Source organism: Podarcis gaigeae (assembly GCF_964106915.1).
Source record: "Podarcis gaigeae genome assembly, chromosome: 5".
NCBI classification, from domain to species: Eukaryota; Metazoa; Chordata; class Lepidosauria; order Squamata; family Lacertidae; genus Podarcis; species Podarcis gaigeae.
The window spans coordinates 67,390,694-67,411,499 of NC_139681.1; the positions used below are offsets into that span (position 1 = coordinate 67,390,694).

Here is a 20,806-nt window from a genome sequence, read left to right on the forward strand (position 1 = left end):
TCAGCTGTTCCGCTGATAAGCCGCTTCTCAGCTGATCGCTAAAAGCCGCTAGACCGCTAATAGCGCTAATCCGCTAAGCTGTCAATGGGCTTGCTTCGCAAGACAAAAAAACCGCTAGACGAAGAGAATCACGGAACGGATTAATTTCGTCTTGCGAGGCACCACTGTACCCTCCCTGTGTGGAAGTGACAATGTCAGAGAGGAGCCACATCACAGGGTGAGCCTACATGTGCAGAGCAGGCTCTACGTACCTCGGGTTACATACGCTTCAGGTTACAGACTCCACTAACCCAGAAATAGTGCTTCAGGTTAAGAATTTTGCTTCAGGATAAGAACAGAAATTGTGCTCCGGCAGCGTGGCGGCAACAGGGGGCCCCATTAGCTAAAGTGGTGCTTCAGGTTAAGAACAGTTCCGGACCTCCAGAATGAATTAAGTACTTAACCCGAGGTACCACTGTTCAAACATTACCTCAGTGTGTGGTACGGTGGCAGGTATGATCCTGCTTCTTAATTGTGTGAAGGGGATAGATTTATGTTCCCAACCCAGTACAAGATTGCTTTTCAAACTCTCCATTTTAAGGCAGCCTGTCATGTTACATGAGGACTGCTACCTGAGAAATAGAAACCCAAAAAACATTTGACTATGCATAATTACTTGTGCATGTCTTTGAATGCTGGTTATGATTTTTAAAGTTCTGTCGCTAGGAGGGCCCATTTCATCCTTTAAAAAATAGGGATGGGGACCTTGGTCCTCTCCAAGTGTGTTGCAAACTACAACTCCCATCATCCCTGACCATTAGCTGTGCTGGCTGGGGCTGATGCATACTGGAGTCATAACAATATCAGGAGGGCCATAGGCTCTCCATCCCTGCTTAAACATGTTAACATGACAGCAATATATTCAAGATTGCCAACAACACCCTTGGGTGGGATTCAGTACTTTTTTCAGGAATGACTCACCCAGTCATTTGAAGCCAGAGGAGCTAGTGTGATCACAGTGAAGCATGTGATTTAAGCCTTTGCAGGATCATGGCTTTACTGCAGTACATGATAAAGCAACTCAGTTATACTGAAACCTGTTATGGCAAGTAATGCCTTTTACTCCCATACGACACTATTTAAATTAGCCCCCAATGAAATATTAGCTCAGAGTAATTTTTTTAATGCAATGGACAATGGCATACTGGAAAAAAGTACTGTTAATCTCAGGAATTGTTGGTGATTGTATTCACAAGACTATGGCATTTGACTGCATAAACCCTACTTTGCAACCCATATTCTAGGTAACAATGAAACAGAAAACTAACTCCCATTCAGCACTGCTAGTTCTAACATTTTTCATTTCTAAACATTTTTACACCTGAAGTGTAAGTACACTGAGTGTGAGTAATTCTTAGTGCTGGGCTAAATTTTAAATAATCTGTCTCCAACTGCTTTATATTTAGTTCTAAGGATGGCATTGTGGGAAGCAACTCTACATTACATTCCATCTAAACAAAATAATACAGTTAAATCTAAACCTAGAATCCTTTCTTCAAGCCCAGTAGAATGGTTAAAAGAAGATTCAAGCAATTATTATAAAATGGAAACATGGCATACAAATAAATTACCAACAACTTTAACATAACAATTACTTCCACTTGAGAGCTTCTGTTTTCTATAGCATTATTCTTGCAATAGTCTGTACATAGGATTGTGGACTCTGTCACATGCTGACAGCCTTTAGGAGCCACAGGTGGGAGCTCACTGCAGGGTGGGGACCAAAGGTGAAAAACTATCCCAGAAGGAGCACAACGTGTCCCCTAACACCCCATATACTGGCTAAACCAAGGTGAAGGTTAAAGATGGGTCTCAAACCCTTGGTGAGTTAGGAACTTCCCCTGGATGTGAAGATATAGTAGGTACAATGGTCAAGGATGCAGTTACAGCATGTGCTGTAGAGGGAAACGAGGGGCAGATAGGGCTCATCAACCTGGAAAGGTAGTCCATCTAGGAGAAGAAAAACTCTGATCCTAAACCTCCGCTGCCTTGCAGGATATCTTCAGGAGAAGAAAAAGCTAAGGAGCAAACCCTACACAAATCTAAGTGGAGTCCCTAAGACAGCTGGATGGTGCCTTGTACACCTCCTTCTGGAACTCCTGCAGCCAGTCTGGTGCCAAACGATTGCTCTGCTTTCCTTTGGACCACAGTGAGGCCAAGAGGGGGGTCTCGTCATCCATACACACTGCCATGGCTTGTGCCCCTAGGAGGTCACTTTGGTGCTACTAACACAGTGGTTTGACTTCACCCTGGAGGCGCTCTCTACTGTCTCTTGAAAAGTACTCAGTATAAACAAGAGAGTACCAGTCCCACTACACTCCTGTCTGGTCATCTGCAAGATCCTGACAAATAAGATGCTTTCCCCTTGGTGTATGATTTTACAAGAAGCAAGTTCAGGTGCCAAAATTGTTTGATCAACTTTGTTGCCAAAAGGAACCAATCCGTGTATCTGAAGAAGTTGTGCATGCACACAAAAGCTTACACCAAACTTAGTTGGTCTCTAAGGTGCTACTGGACAATTTTTTTATTTTTTTAAATATATTTCGTGCCACAAAAGTGTTAAACTGCAGCTGTGATATGCTATTCCTTCACATAATCAATAGTATATATTTAGGGGACTACAAATGGGCTTGCCAATGGTGAACAGTTTTACTTCTGGCGAGTTTCATCTCACACTTATCCAGTCTGGAAAACAGCAAAGACCTCATACTAACTTCATAATGAATCTGAGAACTTGCTGGTTTTCCACCTATCGGCTTAGGACGGAGGCAGAAAGCAGCACTTGCCTCACGGCTGCACTGAGGTGCAGAGGCACTTCAAGCATCCCCCAAACTCACAACTGAGACCCATCATTCCCCTTGGGAGCCACACAAAATTTATGGACCTTTGTACGTATTTACAGTAAGTAACTAGGTAAGGAAATGTGGATTGGCAGCACTCGCATGCTGCCAACATGTAAAGACTGATCACCGAAGTGGTGATCAAAGTTAAAACAAAGTGGCACTGCTGAAGAAAAATGCACGCACAACACCACTGAACAAGTACAGCAGCTACTCATCCAGCTTCAAATGTTAAGCTGGCAGATGGCGATGCTGACACAATGATGGTATTCAGTGCCTTTGAGATTGCTGGTCATGGTTATCATGTGGCCATTGTTGGCGAGGATACAGACCCACTTGCATTGTTTTGCATGCAGTTAACACATGCAGGTCCAAAACAAGGAACTTTCCTATTGAAGCCTGAAAGAAACAAAATGCCAGACTGCCATACGTAGCTTTTAATCACAAAAAAATAGGAATAGGGAGAAAGTGTTCCCACTCACCGAGTGCGATACAACATCAGGAATGTTCAGCTAGGCTAAGAAGGCATCTGAATTATAGAAGACTCAAAGCTATGTGATAAAATTTCTTTACTCACTGATCGCCCCGCCCCCACCCCCCATGCCATATAAGATGTCAGAGAGCTGCAAGAGTCCTTTATGTTTCATCTGTGCAAAGAAGGTGGAAACCTATGAACCACCAGATGATGCTGGACTTCAGCTCCCATCAGTTCCAGTCAGCATGGCCAAGGGTCAGGGATGAAGGGAGCTGAAATACAGAAACACCCGGCAGGTCACAAGCTCCCTGTCCCTACTCTATGCAGTGCACAGTGAAGAGTGCTTGAATAAATTCAGAAACTGCCTAACAAGCGACTTCCAATATGTGAAGTTTGAAAATAAGAAGAGTCTGCTGGATCAGGCCTAGTGGCCCGTTTAGTCCAGCATCCTGTTCTCACAGTGGTTGATGCAATGCCTACGGAAAGCCTACAAGCAGGACCCGAGTGCAAAAGAACTCTCCCCTCAGTGGTTTTCAATAATTGGTGTTCAGAAGCATGCTGCCTCCCAACAGTAAACAAGAAATATCCATGTTTGACATGAGAATCCTACCATAACTCCTGATAACTGCACAGCACATATTCAGGGTTCGTCTTCACGTGCAGCTGTAATCTGTGGTGACTCTGCAACCAAGCTAGTGGAAATGCAAGTTAACACTACTCCTGCCAACACATAAACCAGATGCTTCCAAGAAGTTCTGCTCTCAAATTAGGTAGCTCTGGCTATACTTCCCACATGTACCATAGCCTGTGGTTGTCATAAAGCATACCTACCTGATATTCTCATCAGGAAGTGTGAACTGATGTGGCACCTGTCATGCAGGAATGCAAATAATGCAAAGACTGGTGACTAACAACCATAGCTGCATTCAGCCAACTAATCTAGACTATGACAAGATCACTTTGACCTTGCTAGAAGTTACAGAGCCATAATTTTCTACATCAAATGATAGCCTAACCCTCATTTGATGGCATCAAATTTATGTGCTGGGCACAGAACAAAATTGGCCATTTGAACAGTGGAAAGATAACCATATATCAAAGATTATATTGTTTAGGACATAGTTATTTATGTAATAAAATCTGCCATTTGTGAATTACCATCTTTTGCATTGAATCTGCTTTGGCTTTTATAGCATTTGAAGCTAGAGCAGCTTCTAGTCTACTTTTACTTGACCAGTGAATATGACATTTCAGAACAGAAAAAAACATGTATGAACTAAGGATCTAACAAATACATGACATAAATGTAATATCATAGGCATAATGGTGGAAGCACCATTCAGATTTAATGGGATTTTAGTATGATAAGAACATTTTGTGACATATATGTTAAGTCATCAGCTGTATAAAAATTATGTGCATAATCTGACCCAAAGTTTGACAGGTCTATTGTACTATTATGACTCAATATCTTATCACGACTTCTCCCATATGTTTTTCAATCTTCACAAAATGGTATACACATTCATATGATCTTATCAAATTCTTCACACAACTAATTAAAAGCAGACTGCCAACTGCAAGTTTCAAACTCAGTATCTTAATTGGCTCAAAATGTGAACTGAATGAAACTGTAGAAAACAGTATTTTAAAGTAATCCAATAACTAATACTTAAAGGACAACTAAACTGAAATACATAATATACTGATTATATTGGCCTTGGTATGACCAAAAAAATCTCTTCAAAAAGCATTACTAGATAGTAGCTTGAGAGCTGTAGACCTACTTCAAAATGTGAAGTTGAAAACTATGAACAAATCACAAATATGGATTAACTTTTAATGTCTCAAACTTGTCTGAACTACCAAGATCTTGCAGTGGTACATTAAGAAGCTGTCCATAAGATGGTGGTTCTCTGGAATTCTTTCCCTAAGGAACTATACCATGTCAATCTCTCCTTGGGTTCTGAATGCAAGTAAAAATAATTTCTCAGGTTTAAACACTAATTCACAGTGCAAGTCTACTCAGAAGTAAGCAGCATTAAGTTCACTATGACTAACTCCTAGGTAAGCATACATAGTGCAGTGAACTAGATGATCACACTCTAATCTAGAGCAAATGGGGGTGTTAAACTTCTTAATTATACATGTTTATTTCATTAGGTTGCGTTTAGTACTTCAACCACTACAGAGTAAAAAATAGCTCTGAGAGGCAGGCTATCAAAAAAAAGATGTTTGCTTCTTTTTTACTTAAGAACTAAGGAATCAGACATGAATGCTCCAGCACAAATTGCAACCAAACCATTACTGCTAGAACCAGTTGTGGAATAATCATTAATCATTTAACCAGGCCATTCACAAATCTGAGTTTGTTTCTACTGAAAGAAGTTAACTGATAGATACTGGTCCTTTCTTTGGTTGAAGAGTAGTCCCAATGACAGATATAGCCCATTCTAACTGTAAGGAGAGTTCAGATACCTTGCTACTCGTTTTACTAGCTAAAAAGACCAACCAGCAGAAATGTTCACAAATATTCCTTTACACTGGACATGGACTAGGAAACATTTACTGAAATCTTACATGCTTTTCGGTTTTGTTTTTTGGTGATGGAATTGCAAGCAGGTGCAATTCACTGATAACTTGCAAGTTCTTCCAGTTACACAACATTTCTAACTAATCTGACAGACTGACCTTGCTTAGGTAGGAGCAAAATGGGGATTGGTGCCAATAAAAAAGGAGAATCTGAAATTCAGGGGAAAATGGGTACTCAAGCACGGGACACAGCTTAGAACTGTTAGGATCACTTCACAGCCTTATTTTTATGCTTTTTGTTCCCCCCGCTTCCCTTATCACCTAAAATAATTTTTTACATCTCTCTTCCTGCCCCGCCTCTGTTCCCACGTGACACGTAAGCTGTCCTCCCTTGGGAAACCTGTATATCTCACAACAGGGAGTGATGCAAAAGTTCTATTTTGGATGATACAGTCAAGCATCAGGAACAGAAAGCATGAGACACTAGTCCAAAGGAACTCAGAAATACAGAACTGCAAGATCACAGAACTGGAATGCGCCACAAGGTGAACTGTAACTTAAGGCATAGAGTCCTTTTTTATCTTTCCCCAAGGGCAAAAGGGACTGTACCACTTTTGCATAAAGTGGAAGCTGAGAAAAGAATGCTCCTGCCACATGCACCTAAGCTTGTGCATCTTGATTTATTTTACCAAAACGACAAAAACACATAGTAAAATGGCAGAATTAATCTTAAAAGCAGAACTAGTGACATGATGCGATAAAAACTTATGTTGCCTATAACAATTTATATTTGCATTCTCATCCAGCAAACATCAGAAGCAAAATGTGTGCCCGTGTGTGTCTTTAAAAAAGGCTTCTTTCTAACAAAATAAATAACACCTGCATTTACTAATATTGTATAGGGTGTTGCCGTTTTGTTTTTGCCACTGCTACTGTTGCAGAAGCCTTGGCATTTGGAATCCATATTTACAAATACAGTGGTACCTCAGTTTAAGAACAGCCCTGTTTACGAACGATTCGGGTTACAAACTTCCACAAAACCGGAGGCTTACCTCGGTCTGCAAACTTTACCTCGGTCTAAGAACAGAAACCTTACGGTGGAAGGGCACTGGCAGTGGGAGGCCTCATTAGGGAAAGCGCACCTGAATGGTTTTGGTTTAAGAACGGACTTCTGGAACAGAGTAAGATCATAAACTGAGGTACCACTGTAGAGCAATCTCCTCTATGCTTTTCAACTCACCTATCCTTCAAAATCTTCCAAATCTCCAGCTGTTTTTGGAGTAGCAGGTGGTGTGCTAAGCAAAGTATTATAAGGTACAAGCACAGAATACCAGCTTTGGAAGATTATTTTTTGATCTAGAAAAAAAATGTATGCATAAGAGATGTACGTAAATGAGACTACTGTACTTTACAGAGTCCTTAGCAAACAACAAGCAACAATTTGGATCCTGAACCAGTAACAGACTACTTTCATTTTGTTTGATATGTCAGATTTACAGTCTGGGAAAGGGCTTAGAGCTGGCACAGCCAATTAATGCTCAAGTGGCAGCTACGGTCACGACTTATTCTATCAGTTTCATCTGATAAGAAGGGATGTGGCCAGTTTACCAACCACCACCCATACATGTGTAACCTTAGAAGCTGAGTGTATTCTATGCGGGGCTGTCATCCTGTTCAGAAGCTTCAACATGCCCAAGGTAAGGACAAATCAACACAGTCAGCTCCAGCCTGTAAAAGCCATTCACTTTCTTTGCCTGTGGCATGCAAGAATCAACTCTAGGCAACTCAGGAAGCTTTTGTAAATTAAGTTTCTCTCCCCCCTATCCCACCCCACCACTGATATGATACAGACAAGCAGCACAAGCATATATTGGCAGACAAGGAAGTAATCTGTGGGATAATGACATTTGCAGTACAGCATTCAACTTACGGAAATTACATGTGCCAATTTGGTTCCCAGCACTATTCAAGGAACTAGCTCTGATCTTTCAAATGCTGGATAGCATAGGTCTCACTCAGTAAGATCAGAAGCAAGGGGGATCTAGAAGATCCAGTCAGGTGAACTCAAGGTGTATTACACAGTGTGCGGTAATTTCTGAATGAAAAATTCTACAGCCTTTTTATGAATCATCATGAGGCACATTCTTCTAAATATACATATTTTATCTCTGCCATCCTACACATTTGCAGTTTGGGTAACCAGCACCCATTACACAGCTGGAAGCTTCTTCAGGTATCTGCCCATAAGAGTAAGTCCTGCCATGGGTGACACATCACCACCTCCAAAGAGTCATCCCTTGGAGGAGTAATGGGGCCAGGGGTGCCAACCCCTCTCAATTTATAACCACCATGATGAGGCTCAACCCTAGGGTGAGAGACTACTACTATTAGTATTTTTTAATTTATTGCCCACCGTTTACACCAAGGTCCAAGGGCAGGTAAAACATTAAAGCACAACATTAAAAACAGTTTAAAACAACTTATAATTACAGAGGATCCTAAAAACATACACTTTAAGTGTCAAAAGCCAGGGCAAAAAGGTGCATCTTCAGCATTCACCAGAAGTTGCAAAATGAAGGTACCAGATGCCTTGGCCAACAGAAATTAACACCTCACAGTTGTGTACTTGGAAGAAAAAGCAAAGATGCACTTGGCCAATGAAGGTTAAGCACTCACATTATCAACTGTAGAAAGTGCACATTAAAAAAAAAATCATTCTAACTTTGAAATGGGATTCTTCTATAATATGACTACTCAAGCTATCCCATTCACAGGAAAAAGCATTCCAGAGTCCCCAAATAGTAGAATTAATGGTCTAACACTTACTGTCTTCAATTCCCAAAATCCCTTTTAGAATATATTAGTAAAACTGCCTCAATAATATTAGAAATTGAACTCCCCTGGGGCAGAAAAAATGGAATGTTATCTAGAAATTGAAATACTTTGCAAGCTCCTAAGACATTCTTCCAACCCTATTAACTACAGAGAAGAGGCAGTTTCCCACTGACATGCCTGATATCAGAAATATTGTGGAAAGGAAGTACAAGATGTAGTTTCATAATAATTTGAATTCTCCCAAGTGGTTATTGTGTAACGGCAAAGGAAACAGAACTTAAAACAAACAAGAAAAATGAGTTAGTTTTTTTGGTTTGTTTTCTTTCAGATTATGGATGTGCCATGAAGATCTAATAGAGCTACATGTCAGGGTTGGGGAGGGATGTAAGAAGAAAAGTTTCCTTGTAACTGCTGAGGTCAGAGTCCAACTAAATAGGTAAATGCAAATTGATCTTTCTCTGCATTCAGGGAGCAAAAGGACAACTTGGGAGTCTTTGGTGCCAAAGAAGATGCCACAAATTCCACATTGTTTCAAGTATTTGTTATTTTTAAAAGTCTATGTGCCAGAATTAGACAGGTTGCTTCAAAAGTACCCCCTGTCGCTGAGTTACACAGTGCATCTTTCAAGTTTTGGACATGAGGCAGAATTTCTCAGCTTCCTTAGACATCCTGGAGCCAGATGTCTAAACTGCAAACACTGCTCATTTCAAAGCAAAGAAATACACACTGCCATCCCAACAACACATCACTGCTTTAGTTATGTCACACTGCCTTATAATTCAGCATTTTTCTCACTACCTATGGCAAACAATTGACTCAAGGCTACAGGTGTATCTAGACTGATATCACAATTACTGACATCATAAATTAAGCCATTGCCATGTGTGTTACAGAAGTGTTGACATCCCCACTGTGGCTCCACTGCCACCCCATGCTTGACAGGCACCTTGAACAGCCCCTCAGGAGGGGAGTAGGTAACAACATTGTTGTTGTTGTTGTTGGCATCTGTCTGTCTTGAATGTAACAGCAGAAGAATAGATACAGGTGAGCAGAGCAATTGGTGGACAATAGCTCCAGGTCTGTTACCAAGCTGAATACTATAGTCATTAATTTTCAGTATTCAGAACTGCTATATTATCAATATCCAGGCCAACCAACACATTAGAGAAGTTGCTCATAACAGAATCATATGGTACAACTCAGGATCACTCAGATAAGTAACCAACCACAGGGCAGTTTCCAAATGAGTATTCTGACTGGGCAAACTGGCATTCCACTACACTGGCTATACAGGCTTTCAGTGGCACTATACTGTATACAGAAATACTAGTGCAAAATGTAAAAATGGATCAAAACACAATATCCACTGGGGGGGTGGTTCTTTAAAAATATTACATTCTGAAGCAAAATATGTGGCCCTCCAGACCACAGCTTCCATCAGCTCCAGCTAGCATGGCCAATGGCTTGAGATGATGGGTCCAAAGGTTCTCCATTTCTGTTAAGATGTATGTACAGTGGACACTCGGGTTGCGAACGTGATCTGTGCGGGAGGCACGTTCGCAACCCGCAGTGCCGTTTCTGCGCATGCACGGGTCGTGATTTGGCGCTTCTGCGAATGCGCAAAGCGTGATTTAGCGCTTCTCCGCATGCATGAGAACCGAAACCCGGAAGTAACCCGTTCCGTTACTTTCGGGTTTGGCGTGGTGCGCAACCCGAAAACGTGAAACCTGAAGCGCCTGTAACCTGAGATATGACTGTATTTCAAAGGACAATCCCTGTCAGCCCAGAAAGTAAGTCCTATTGAACTTATTATTGGGGTCAGATTGCAGCCTGAATCTCTTCCCAGTCTCTTTCTTCACTACTGAAACTACAGATAATCTACCTCGTTTCTTAAAACACCTGTACAGCATCAAAGACACACAAGAGAGAGTCTTTATTACGGTATGATACAGTACTCTAACAGCAGCAAAATAATGTGGATGTATGTCATATGACACAAAGAATGGATGACCAACCTGCAGGACAAGTAGCACAGGCAAGACCAAGTTTGTGACACTCAGAGATAAGGAGGGCCCTTGGGCTTGGCTATGTTGTGCTGCTGCCGTTCCACAGTCTAATGATCGACTAGAGACAGTATCAACCATGTAATTACCAGGTTCAAAATATGAATTTTCCCAGGTTCAGGTGCAAGATAAATTGATGTTGTTTTGCTAAGAAATTTTTCTGCAGTTCAGAATGGAAGGTTCTGCACATGTGCAGAGTGCTTCTTAAGTCTTTTTTTAAAAAAAGTGTAGCAGCCTTAAGAATCAGTTAAGAACTCTTGGGGAAAGAAATCCCCTCTACTCCTCCCCCAGTAGTTCTAAAACATACCTGCATTAGTGATGCAATGCTTAATAGATTAATCTGTAAGATTATTCAAAGGTCTTTCAATAGACTCAAAAAGTACTTCTGATTAACAAGGCTGAATATCAGATGATGCCTCCTACAACTCCATTATTTCTGACCTCATATAGATTTTACTCTTGTACAAGTTTAATCAATGAATAGGCTGAAACCCATAAGATTAAGTCGTTAAATTTCTTTAATTTGGGCACAGCCCAAATCTATACATTTGTTTTCAACATCAATTACTTTTCCTCCTGGGAAGAGTAAGTTAAATTACCACATATTTTGCTTTTCATGGTGCAATATATACTTTTCTATTACAACTTTTTAGAGATGTCTAAAGACTGAAAAGGCGCTTTTTATGCAGAGTATTCCTGTGCATATTAGCTCAGAAGTAAATTGCAGTGGAGTTTACTCCTTACAAACTATGCTTAGTATTGCAGTCTTAGCTAGCTTATATACAGCCCAAGTACTTTTAATGTTACATATGTTTTTGTTAAAATTATGCAGTAGGTTACAAAGCTTAATCTGCTTCCTCACATTTTAAAACTGAAGTAGGGTATGACTGGTATGAGAGAAAATTACATCTTGATGCCTCCAAAATAGATCACATATGTTTGAGAAAGTGCTGTAGTTATTTCTGTATGAACTAGTTGGCTGCTCCCCTTTGGGCTTAATTCTGAATCTGTTCATTTATACTACATTGGGGGACTGATTTAAGCTAGCAATATAAATCAAGATTTAAATCACCAAGTGGAAAACCTCAGCTTAAAATGTTGATGTTGGTCCAGCATTCTATTTATACTTCAGTAATGATAATAAAGAACATTGATTTACAAGTTAAATAGGACCTCTGCACTATATTTTGTTCATATTTGCTAACTAGGAGGGCACACCAACTATATACACATTTGTGAAATATTTCATTTATCGTGCATTTTAGCTTTTTAATAACTGATGCATAGCACCAAAGCCCTAAAATATTATGTATTGGTGTGTGTGCCTCTGCATGGCCCCATAGTTAAGTGATCTAGAATGGGCCACTAGATCACATGCTCCTTTTCCCCGTTCCTCCTCCAGAAACGAAAAGAAAAACATTTCCATGCCCTTACAGCAACATTAACTTTGGTTAATTCTAACCAGATTCCCTCTTAAATGATCAGGATTTGCTTACCAGCTTCAATCTTTGGTTTCAGATCTAGTCAGTATTAACCTAATGCAGAGAAGTATTATCCTAATCCAGAGAAGTATCGGCTGGCTAGTGTGGGTAAAAGAGGAAACCTATTCCCAATAACTGTCAATAACAGCCAGTCCAATCAAAAAAACAATTAAGTTTTATGGGGCTGCATAATGTTAGTATAGACATGACACTGAGTAGTTGAGAGATTCTTTTGACAACACTTAAATGTAGAGAATAGTCTTATTTGCCTGATAATGCTCATGAGATGCAACATATTTCGATGATATACAGGCAATGTGGCAATGCGCACATGTGCAGTCACACATTATTTGAAGGTGTGAAAAACGGGAGTTGCCTGTACTAAAATTATATTCATATCACAATGCATGAAACTAGCTTTAAAATAATGTACTACAAGTCATGGAACAAAAATTTAAATATAAGGATTTAGAAGAGAAAATAAATATGTATATTTGTGTTGTACAATGTGATTCAATTCACATGTCCCCTGTAGCACACTACAGTGGTAGTGTACTTAAGTACTTCATTCGTTCCGGAGGTCCGTTCTTAACCTGAAACTGTTCTTAACCTGAAGCACCACTTTAGCTAAAGGGGCCTCCTGCTGCTGCCACGCCGCCAGAGCACGATTTCTGTTCTCATCCTGAAGCAAAGTTCTTAACCTGAAGCACTATTTCTGGGTTAGCGGAGTCTGTAACCCGAAGTGTATGTAACCCGAGGTACCACTGTATTAATTACTGAATGGCAATGTGCTGAAATTCAGAGCACCTGAGCCAGCCTTTGTCACCCACAGAAAGTAAGTTATGTGCCTCTGTGACAGCAAAAACATAGCTTACTCCTGATATATTTATAATAGAATCCTATGCAAATGGGAATCTATCCTGCTTTGCTAGGTCCCATTTTAATAGTTCACAAAGGTCTGGACTCGCATAGTTGTCTGTATGTAATTTGAATTGTTTCCAGTCTTAACCGACAGCACCCATATTAGTTTTTCTGGATATTGCTGGAACTGTGGCAAAGCCCCATCCTTTTGCTCTTCTTACACAGGGCCCATCTGTTAGCTACTACAACATAGCACTACTAGTCCCAAACTTACATTACTGCAGTGACTTCGAGGTTCAGATTGTAAAACAGCCCTAAATGTGCTTACTCAAACATTTCAATAAGCACATCCAGGACTGAAATGTCAAAATTCAGTAATATCCTAAGGGTTGATTGCATAAAAGAACAACAATTTTGTTAGCACTTAATGAATGGTGGTTTCAAACTTCCAGATATACCCCCTCCATATATTTAATACCATCCCTTGGCTCTTACAGAGTGGCTTTCCAGAAGATGCAGGGGAGCAATTCTTAGGCCCCAACCTATGAATTTTAAAAAATTAAATAACTTGCCATTTCCAATTCTACTTCCTATATTCTTTTTCACATTCCGCTTTTATTGTGGTATAAATGCCAGCCTCTTTCCCACTCAAGGGAAATTTATTTTTATTAATAAATTTAAGCATGCTGCACGTGCAGCACATCAATCTACCCACACCCTCATCCATTCTGGTGCAACAACAAGATTATACAAGGTCAAACACTGAGTTTGAAATCTAATTAGAGAGGAACTTTTCAAAACTGTTCTGTTTGAGGACATGCCCCAAGGAATTCAGAGGCAATTTTAAACTTTGCATGCACATCTGCGTTTTACAGTTATAAACCAGAGAGCAACAATAGTATGGCACACCTTGCATCAGCCAGCTCTATGCAATCAAGTAAGATATTCTACTGCCAAGCTTAAAATCTCCTTCTAGGAGATTGAGGGTCACAATGGATGTTTTAAACGAAATTACTAAAAGGAGTGAGTGGTGCTATTCATAGTGACTGTCTTAAAATTATTTAAGGATGGTTAGGGAAACTGGCAACTATATCCTAAACATTTGCACTGGTGTGTCTGCCTGTAACTTCATACTCTGCGGCCTAGAGCTAGGGCTGCACTTGCCATATTGTATTCAACACGCTTATTTATAGATGCAGCAAATGTTGCCCGATTCTAAGAAGGAGCAGCTTAAGTATCCTAAGTAGTTGTGAAAAATAGCAATGAGTGAATTGATTACTAACTACTTAAGACAGCTTTATTTATTCTGCAATTATTTCCTGAACAAAAGATTTGCGCTGTTTTTAAAATAAGTTCTAAATGTTGCTACCTTTGATTTTCTTTTTAAAGCTCCCCCCCCCCTTTAAAAGACAAATCAAAGAATTACTGCACAGCAGCAGGTTATTTCTGGCTCTTCTACAATTATTAATCTTGTTACAACACTAACAAGTGGGAACATAAGCAAAGAAGAAAACACACACACATACAACTCAGTACAGCTATTTTCTGGAAAAATTCCTGAGAGGTATCAGTGTTCAGCTACGGGAGCAAAAACAGTCTTGTGACACTGCATCATATGTCATCTGATCCGATGCCACAATGAATCTGTTAGGGTAGGACAGGCATAGGCAAACTCGGCCCTCCAGATGTTTTGAGACTACAATTCCCATCATCCCCAACCACTGGTTCTGTTAGCTAGGGATGGTGGGAGTTGTAGTCTCAAAACATCTGGAGGGCCGAGTTTGCTTATGCCTGGGGTAGGACATGTCCATCCAGGTATCCTGCATATGTTTTGAACTACAACTCTCATCAATCTTAACCAGCAGAACCATACTGGATGGGGCTAGTAAAAGTTGCAGTTCAAAACATCTGCAAGGCACAAAGTTCTTCAATACTGTTTTAGAGTGACAGCCAACGTTCAATAAGCAAACTAGTGCTCATGAAACAAAATTCCCTCTTTGCTTCCGAGACCCTCCCCATATCTGCTCCAGTGAGTGCCCTAAGAATAGATTGGGGGGGGAGGGGACTGCAGGGAAGTGAGGAAGTCCTGCACCAGCAGAAGTCCATTTTGGTTGCAGGCAGCTAACATAGGATGCGACTATTAGTCTTTAAAGTGCCACAATCCTCAGTGGTGATGTTCTCTGCATCAGTTCTAGAAATGAGCCAGGATAATTTTGCACCTTGCTTACTGACCACTTGTGACCAAATGAAGATATATGAGAGCCAGGATGGCGCCTGACACCACCACCTGGATATGCATGCCTGGGGATCATTGGACCTTGACTGTTTTCACACACTAATACCACATCCTATAGAATTCTATCAGTTATATTTTTATCTGCACAATCAGAATGAATTTCGGGAACCAAAAAGCCATATTGAAAAATACAACTTTAGAGCTGCCTTGCCCCCAAATGGCAACTAGGCATTCCATTTTGGCAAATGTAACCTTTATTTAAGGAGCCTTTTAGTGCCTAGCTTATATACAGTACCTGAGTTTATAACACTGCTTTGGTTGAAGGAAAATTGATCATACAATCTTAACCATACTGGTATCTCTCTCTGTTGAAAAATGTGATTTGTGTTTCCCTACCATGCCACAAAACCTGAAGTAATGAACCATCATTACTAATACCTGCAGCAGTAGCATGTACTCTCAACATCAATGAGATCTAGTTTCAATGTGACTTGAAATTAGAATTGATTTGTCACAGGACTTGAATCTTCCAGAGCCCTTGAGCAAGTTTATAATGTCATACAAAATCAAACCTTACTACTCCTTTTAATCAGTAGTAATGTTTGAATCATGAATAAGCTTGTGAGGATGCTACTAGGATTCTTAAAGAACTAAAACAGAAATTATTACACAGTCAGTTTAAAGGTAAAGCAATAGTTTTATTAGCACAATTTAATAGGGACCCAACATTAAAAATGTAAGCCATTTTATAATGTGAAAAATAACTGCCTTTCCACTTTCAATGAAACACATTAGGAATCTAGAAATTTCAGAGGTGGGGCATTCTTGACATAACTTCACAGAAGGTGTAGCCCTGGGTTTGAAAGTGATAATAAGAAAAACACTCTTAAGAAACCATATTTTCATGTAACAGAGGAATAACCAATGAACATATAGGTTAAACTTCTTTTGAACAAAGCACAACATTTAACTGTTGTTCACTGTATAATTTGTGTATATTGGAAAACAGACATGTACAGAAACAGAACAAATAATGGTTGAGATCCAAAGGCTAACCCCTGAAAAGTTGCACCAAAAGGTCATCAGATTATCCAGAACAGCTTTCCATGAGGCTAGAAGGGTGTACACATAGGGATCTACAGATCCCAGCCAATGTTAAAGGAACATAATGTTGGATGTTTTTCATTTCCACTTAGCAAATTTGAGAACTTACTGAACACGTCAGACAGACATCACTTTAACATTTCAGGATCTGCACTCAAATACCACAATTACATTATTATTACTAAAAAAAAAAAAATCCTTCCAGTAGCACCTTAAAGACCAACTAAGTTAGTTCTTGGTATGAGCTTTCGTGTGCATGCACACTTCTTCACATACACTGAAACAGAAGTTACCAGACCCTTCTATATAGTGGGAAGGTGGGGAGGGGTATTACTCAGAAGGGTGGTGGGAATGGGTGATTGGCAAATAGCTGTGATGAGCCTGTTGAAAGCTCATACCAAGAACTAATTTAGTTGGTCTTTAAGGTGCTACTGGAAGGAATTTTTTTTGTTTTGTCTATGGCAGACCAACACGACTACCTATCTGTAACTATTATTATTACTATCACTATTGGGAAACATTACAACTGGAGATGCAAAATACTATGCCAATTGACCGATTTATAATATAATGACTTTGTGCCATAGGAGAAACACCTACTTGTTCTGCCAGACAAACACTAAAAAAAAATCAATGACAAAATTCATCTTCAATAATAACAAGCAACTGTTATGTGGTTCTGCTATAATTCGCAAAGTTACTATCCTACGGATTCGCCTGAATCTTGCTGAAGTCAAAGAAATTTAAGCACCTAACTCTGTGCAGAAATGGAACCCATAAATGTAACACTAGGAGCCTATATTCCAAAGCTACAATATTACATTGTGTTCTTCCCAAAGACTGACAACATGAACCTCAACCAAGTATAAAAGATGTTCCTGATAAAATTATTTCAGCAGAGTCAAATTTAAGGCTACTATTCTCAACAGCTGCTATGGACAACTTAATAGGACTGTGTTAAAAAACAGGTGGTTTCTAATATACCTGTTTATAACAACTGATCTGTCTGTGCAGGAACTGTTCTCTTCTGTTAAAATTCCACAGATTAAAGAAATTAGTAATTTAGGGTTTTTTTAAGAAGAGCCAAAAGCAACAATTTCCTCAACAATTCAGTTAAATTTTCTCCAGAGCATGAATCCCATCATTAACAGATTATAAAAAAAACATTATTCTACTATAAATATAAACCAGTACATAAGCTTGATTGATAAAAATGTATAAGAGCCCAGTGTTGGAAATGCTTTTGTCCACTCCCCAAGTAATTATAATGAACATTCAACAAGCTAAATTGCTTGCAACCACATAATTCCACTCCTCATTCACCTTCGTCTTGCACTGGAGTCCCTTGTTATCAGTCTCCCAGGTGCAATTATTTGTCATGCTGGACCCTCAGCCAGTATCAAAAAAATGTCCCCAACTCCTGGGCCTTATGGTCACTTTTGCAGGGTCTACAGCACTGGTCTTCAACTAGTGGGTCAGGACCCACCAGTGGACTGGGACCTAATCCAATGTGGGTCGCAACAGGAGCACTGCTTCCATTCAAATATATGGTAAAAGATTAAGAAATAGGTCCCCAAACCCATGTATATGTTAAAAGCGGACCCTGGAACTGAAAAGGTTGATGATACCTGGACTAGAGAGTTTGAGTCATGTTTATACTCTTAAGTTGATTCATGCACTTCAAAACGAAAGAGGAAACATATTCCAAACATATTGCAGGTGACCTAATGGGAGGCATCTGATGCTTCACACTTTTCCACAAGAGCATTTTACGTCTTTAAAATTTTATAGTATAACCCAATCCAGAGAACTCTTCTATAAAATGGAATCGGTTGACCCAAGTACTTTAAACCAATTTGGCTGTAGACCAGATTATGAACATGCCAACCTAAAATACTTCTTCTGTCCATCATATTGGTTCATTTCTCTTATTACCATTTGGAGCAGAAATGTTGTCTAAAGTAGCTGCATTTTCTCCAGAAACAAATCTTATATGGGACTTTAGACCCAATGTTACTTAGCAGTATATTTTCAGAAACTCCAGGTTTACAAACTGCAAAACAGATAAAAAATATCACTCTGTGCAAAACTCAAAAAAAATTCTTTAAAAAGAAACACCCTGTATGTACAGGATACATATAGGTACATATTTTTTGCAGAGCAGCTAGCACCATTTGTCCGAGTTTTCAAGAGGGATGCATTAGACCAGATCAAATCAGTTTACCAGAGGAAGGATAATTGCTGTATACAAAGAACCTTGTGATTCACCCTCAATCTCATTATTTACTACTGCGATATTCCGGCTTTAAAAAAATAGGCACAGGCCTACTCATCTACTGTATTTATTAAAACAACCTAGCAACCAAGAAGAGCTAGATTGATTTATATAGTAGCTGCATGAACGCAAACCGGGGCCCTTTGCGTACAGGGCAATTTTGCAAGAGAAAAGCAAATACGCTTTCATTCCTGCACCACCAAGAAACCGGCTTAACTAACCTGACGACAGACTCTGGCCGCTCAAAGCCCCAAAAGGCTGCCTTTAAAAAAATAAGAAAGAGAACGAACTAGCAGCAGTTCCGGATTCGAGGAGGTCCCTCCTTTCCTCCCTCTCCCAGCGCCGACGGAGGATCCCCAAGGCGAAGCAAAGTTTTCCTGGAGCCCCACAAGGACAACAATGCCCTCCCCCGAGCAGGAGCCGCCAAGGCGCCTCGCAGGGACCCCTTTGCTTCCCAGCCCCGACCTCCGCCCTCCCTCCGTCCCTCCCCTAACCGACTCCCGGCTCGGCGGCCACAATCACAAAGGTCGGCTGGAGCCGCGCACTTCAGCCGCGGGCGCGGAAGGTATAATAAAGGAGAGAGGAAGAAGGCGGGGCGGAGAGGGGAAGAAATCCGCCTCCATCCAGCTGGGCACGTCAGGGGCCGCCGAACCCGTGTCGAGGCATCCCGAGGACACATCCTGAGGGTCAAGCGGCCGCAGCCACCCAGCGGGGGCCGAGGAGGCCTCAAGGGCCCCGGGGCCCGAGCTCAACAGGCAGAGGCCCCCCCCCTCCTCCTGGCCGCCAACGCCTCCCGCGCCCGGGAAGCCGAAGCGCCAAGGCTCCCTCGGAAAGGCCTCCTCAGGCGCCGCAACACGGCGAGCTGCGGCCCTCAAGGCCCCGGCAGTACCTTCGCTCCGCGGCGGGCCGGGTGGCTGGCAAGCAGGCAGGCGGCGGCAGCGGCGGCTACCCCCACCCAGTCGGCGTCGTGGTGGTGCTGCGGCGGCTCTCGGTGTGGGCCTCGGCCGGCGCTCCTCTCCCCGGCTGGGTTCGCCTACGGCCTTCGGCTCGCTCGGTGTCGGCCTGGCTGGCCCCTCCCCCGCCCCGCGGTCCTGGCTGCGCAGCGGCCCCTGCTCTTCCTTTCCCTTCCTGCTCGCTCTCGCTCTCCTCTTCCCTTCCCAGCCCGGCGGCGGATACTACTGACCCGACGAGCAGCTGCGGCGGAGCAGGAGAAAGCCCCGCGCCCAGCTCGGCAGGCGACTCGCGGCTGCCCCCTGCGGCCTGGCGGGATCCGCGCAGCCGACGCCGCAGCCCTCGGGCCTGCCAGGCGCCCTTCAACGCCGGCCAATGTTCTCGGAACGCGAAGGAGATCGGGGACAATGGGGGAAAGGAATGCCTCTGAGCATGGGCAGACGCCGGAGGAGGGGGGCGGGCGCGGCCTTCCTTCGTAAATCGTAGGGCGTGGTTAAGCTATGTGAAAGCCTTTCCAGGCTCTTGACCTAATAATAATAATATCCCCAAAGATACATGTGCTATGCGAGATTGAAATCTGCACATACTCTAGGTCACAGTGAGATCGCTGAACATTTTACGGTGCTCTACCTGGTGCTTGCTGGCTCTCTTTGCAAAGAATGCTGGATTAGGTGGGATTTCGTCAGATTTCAAAATTCTTAGCGTTTACGTAGTCGAAATAACTCTCCCTCACTGAACACGGCTTTATTGAACAGTTTCTGTACGGGCTTAGACACATTAGTCTCTAATCAGCGATTAGCAATGCTTTAACTGTTAAATCGCATCTGCAATAAAAATTCAGAAAGCAGCAGCAGACCCTGGAAATTCAGCAGCAATTTTTAGTGACACATCTCAACCCGTCATCCTGTTTGGAAAAAAATAGCAGGGCCTCTGAGCATATATAAAGAGCATTTCCCCCGGTGTGTGCAGTTTGCTCCAATGCGAAAGTAAACCCTACTGCGTTCAAAGTGTCTTACTCCCAGGTCAAATGTGCATTCAGTTGCAGGAAAGACTTTGTGACTTGGGAGAGGTTTTCCTTCAATCCAAGACTGAAAGGACGAGGCTGGTGAGTTTC

General features: G+C 41.6%; 1 protein-coding gene across 2 annotated transcripts in view; it reads right to left on the reverse strand.

Moving 5' to 3' along the window:
• CAB39 (calcium binding protein 39) overlaps positions 1 to 20,319 on the reverse strand; it is a 48,082-nt gene extending 27,763 nt beyond the window's left edge. Inside the window, exon 1 of one of the 2 annotated variants that reach the window (XM_083742148.1) lies at positions 19,631 to 20,319. The gene's annotated coding sequence lies outside the window, so the exon portion shown is untranslated. Of the gene's footprint in view, positions 1 to 18,962; positions 19,285 to 19,630 lie in introns of those variants that run through there. The other variant, XM_083742151.1, reaches the window with a different exon arrangement.
• Positions 20,320 to 20,806: the final 487 nt, after the last annotated feature.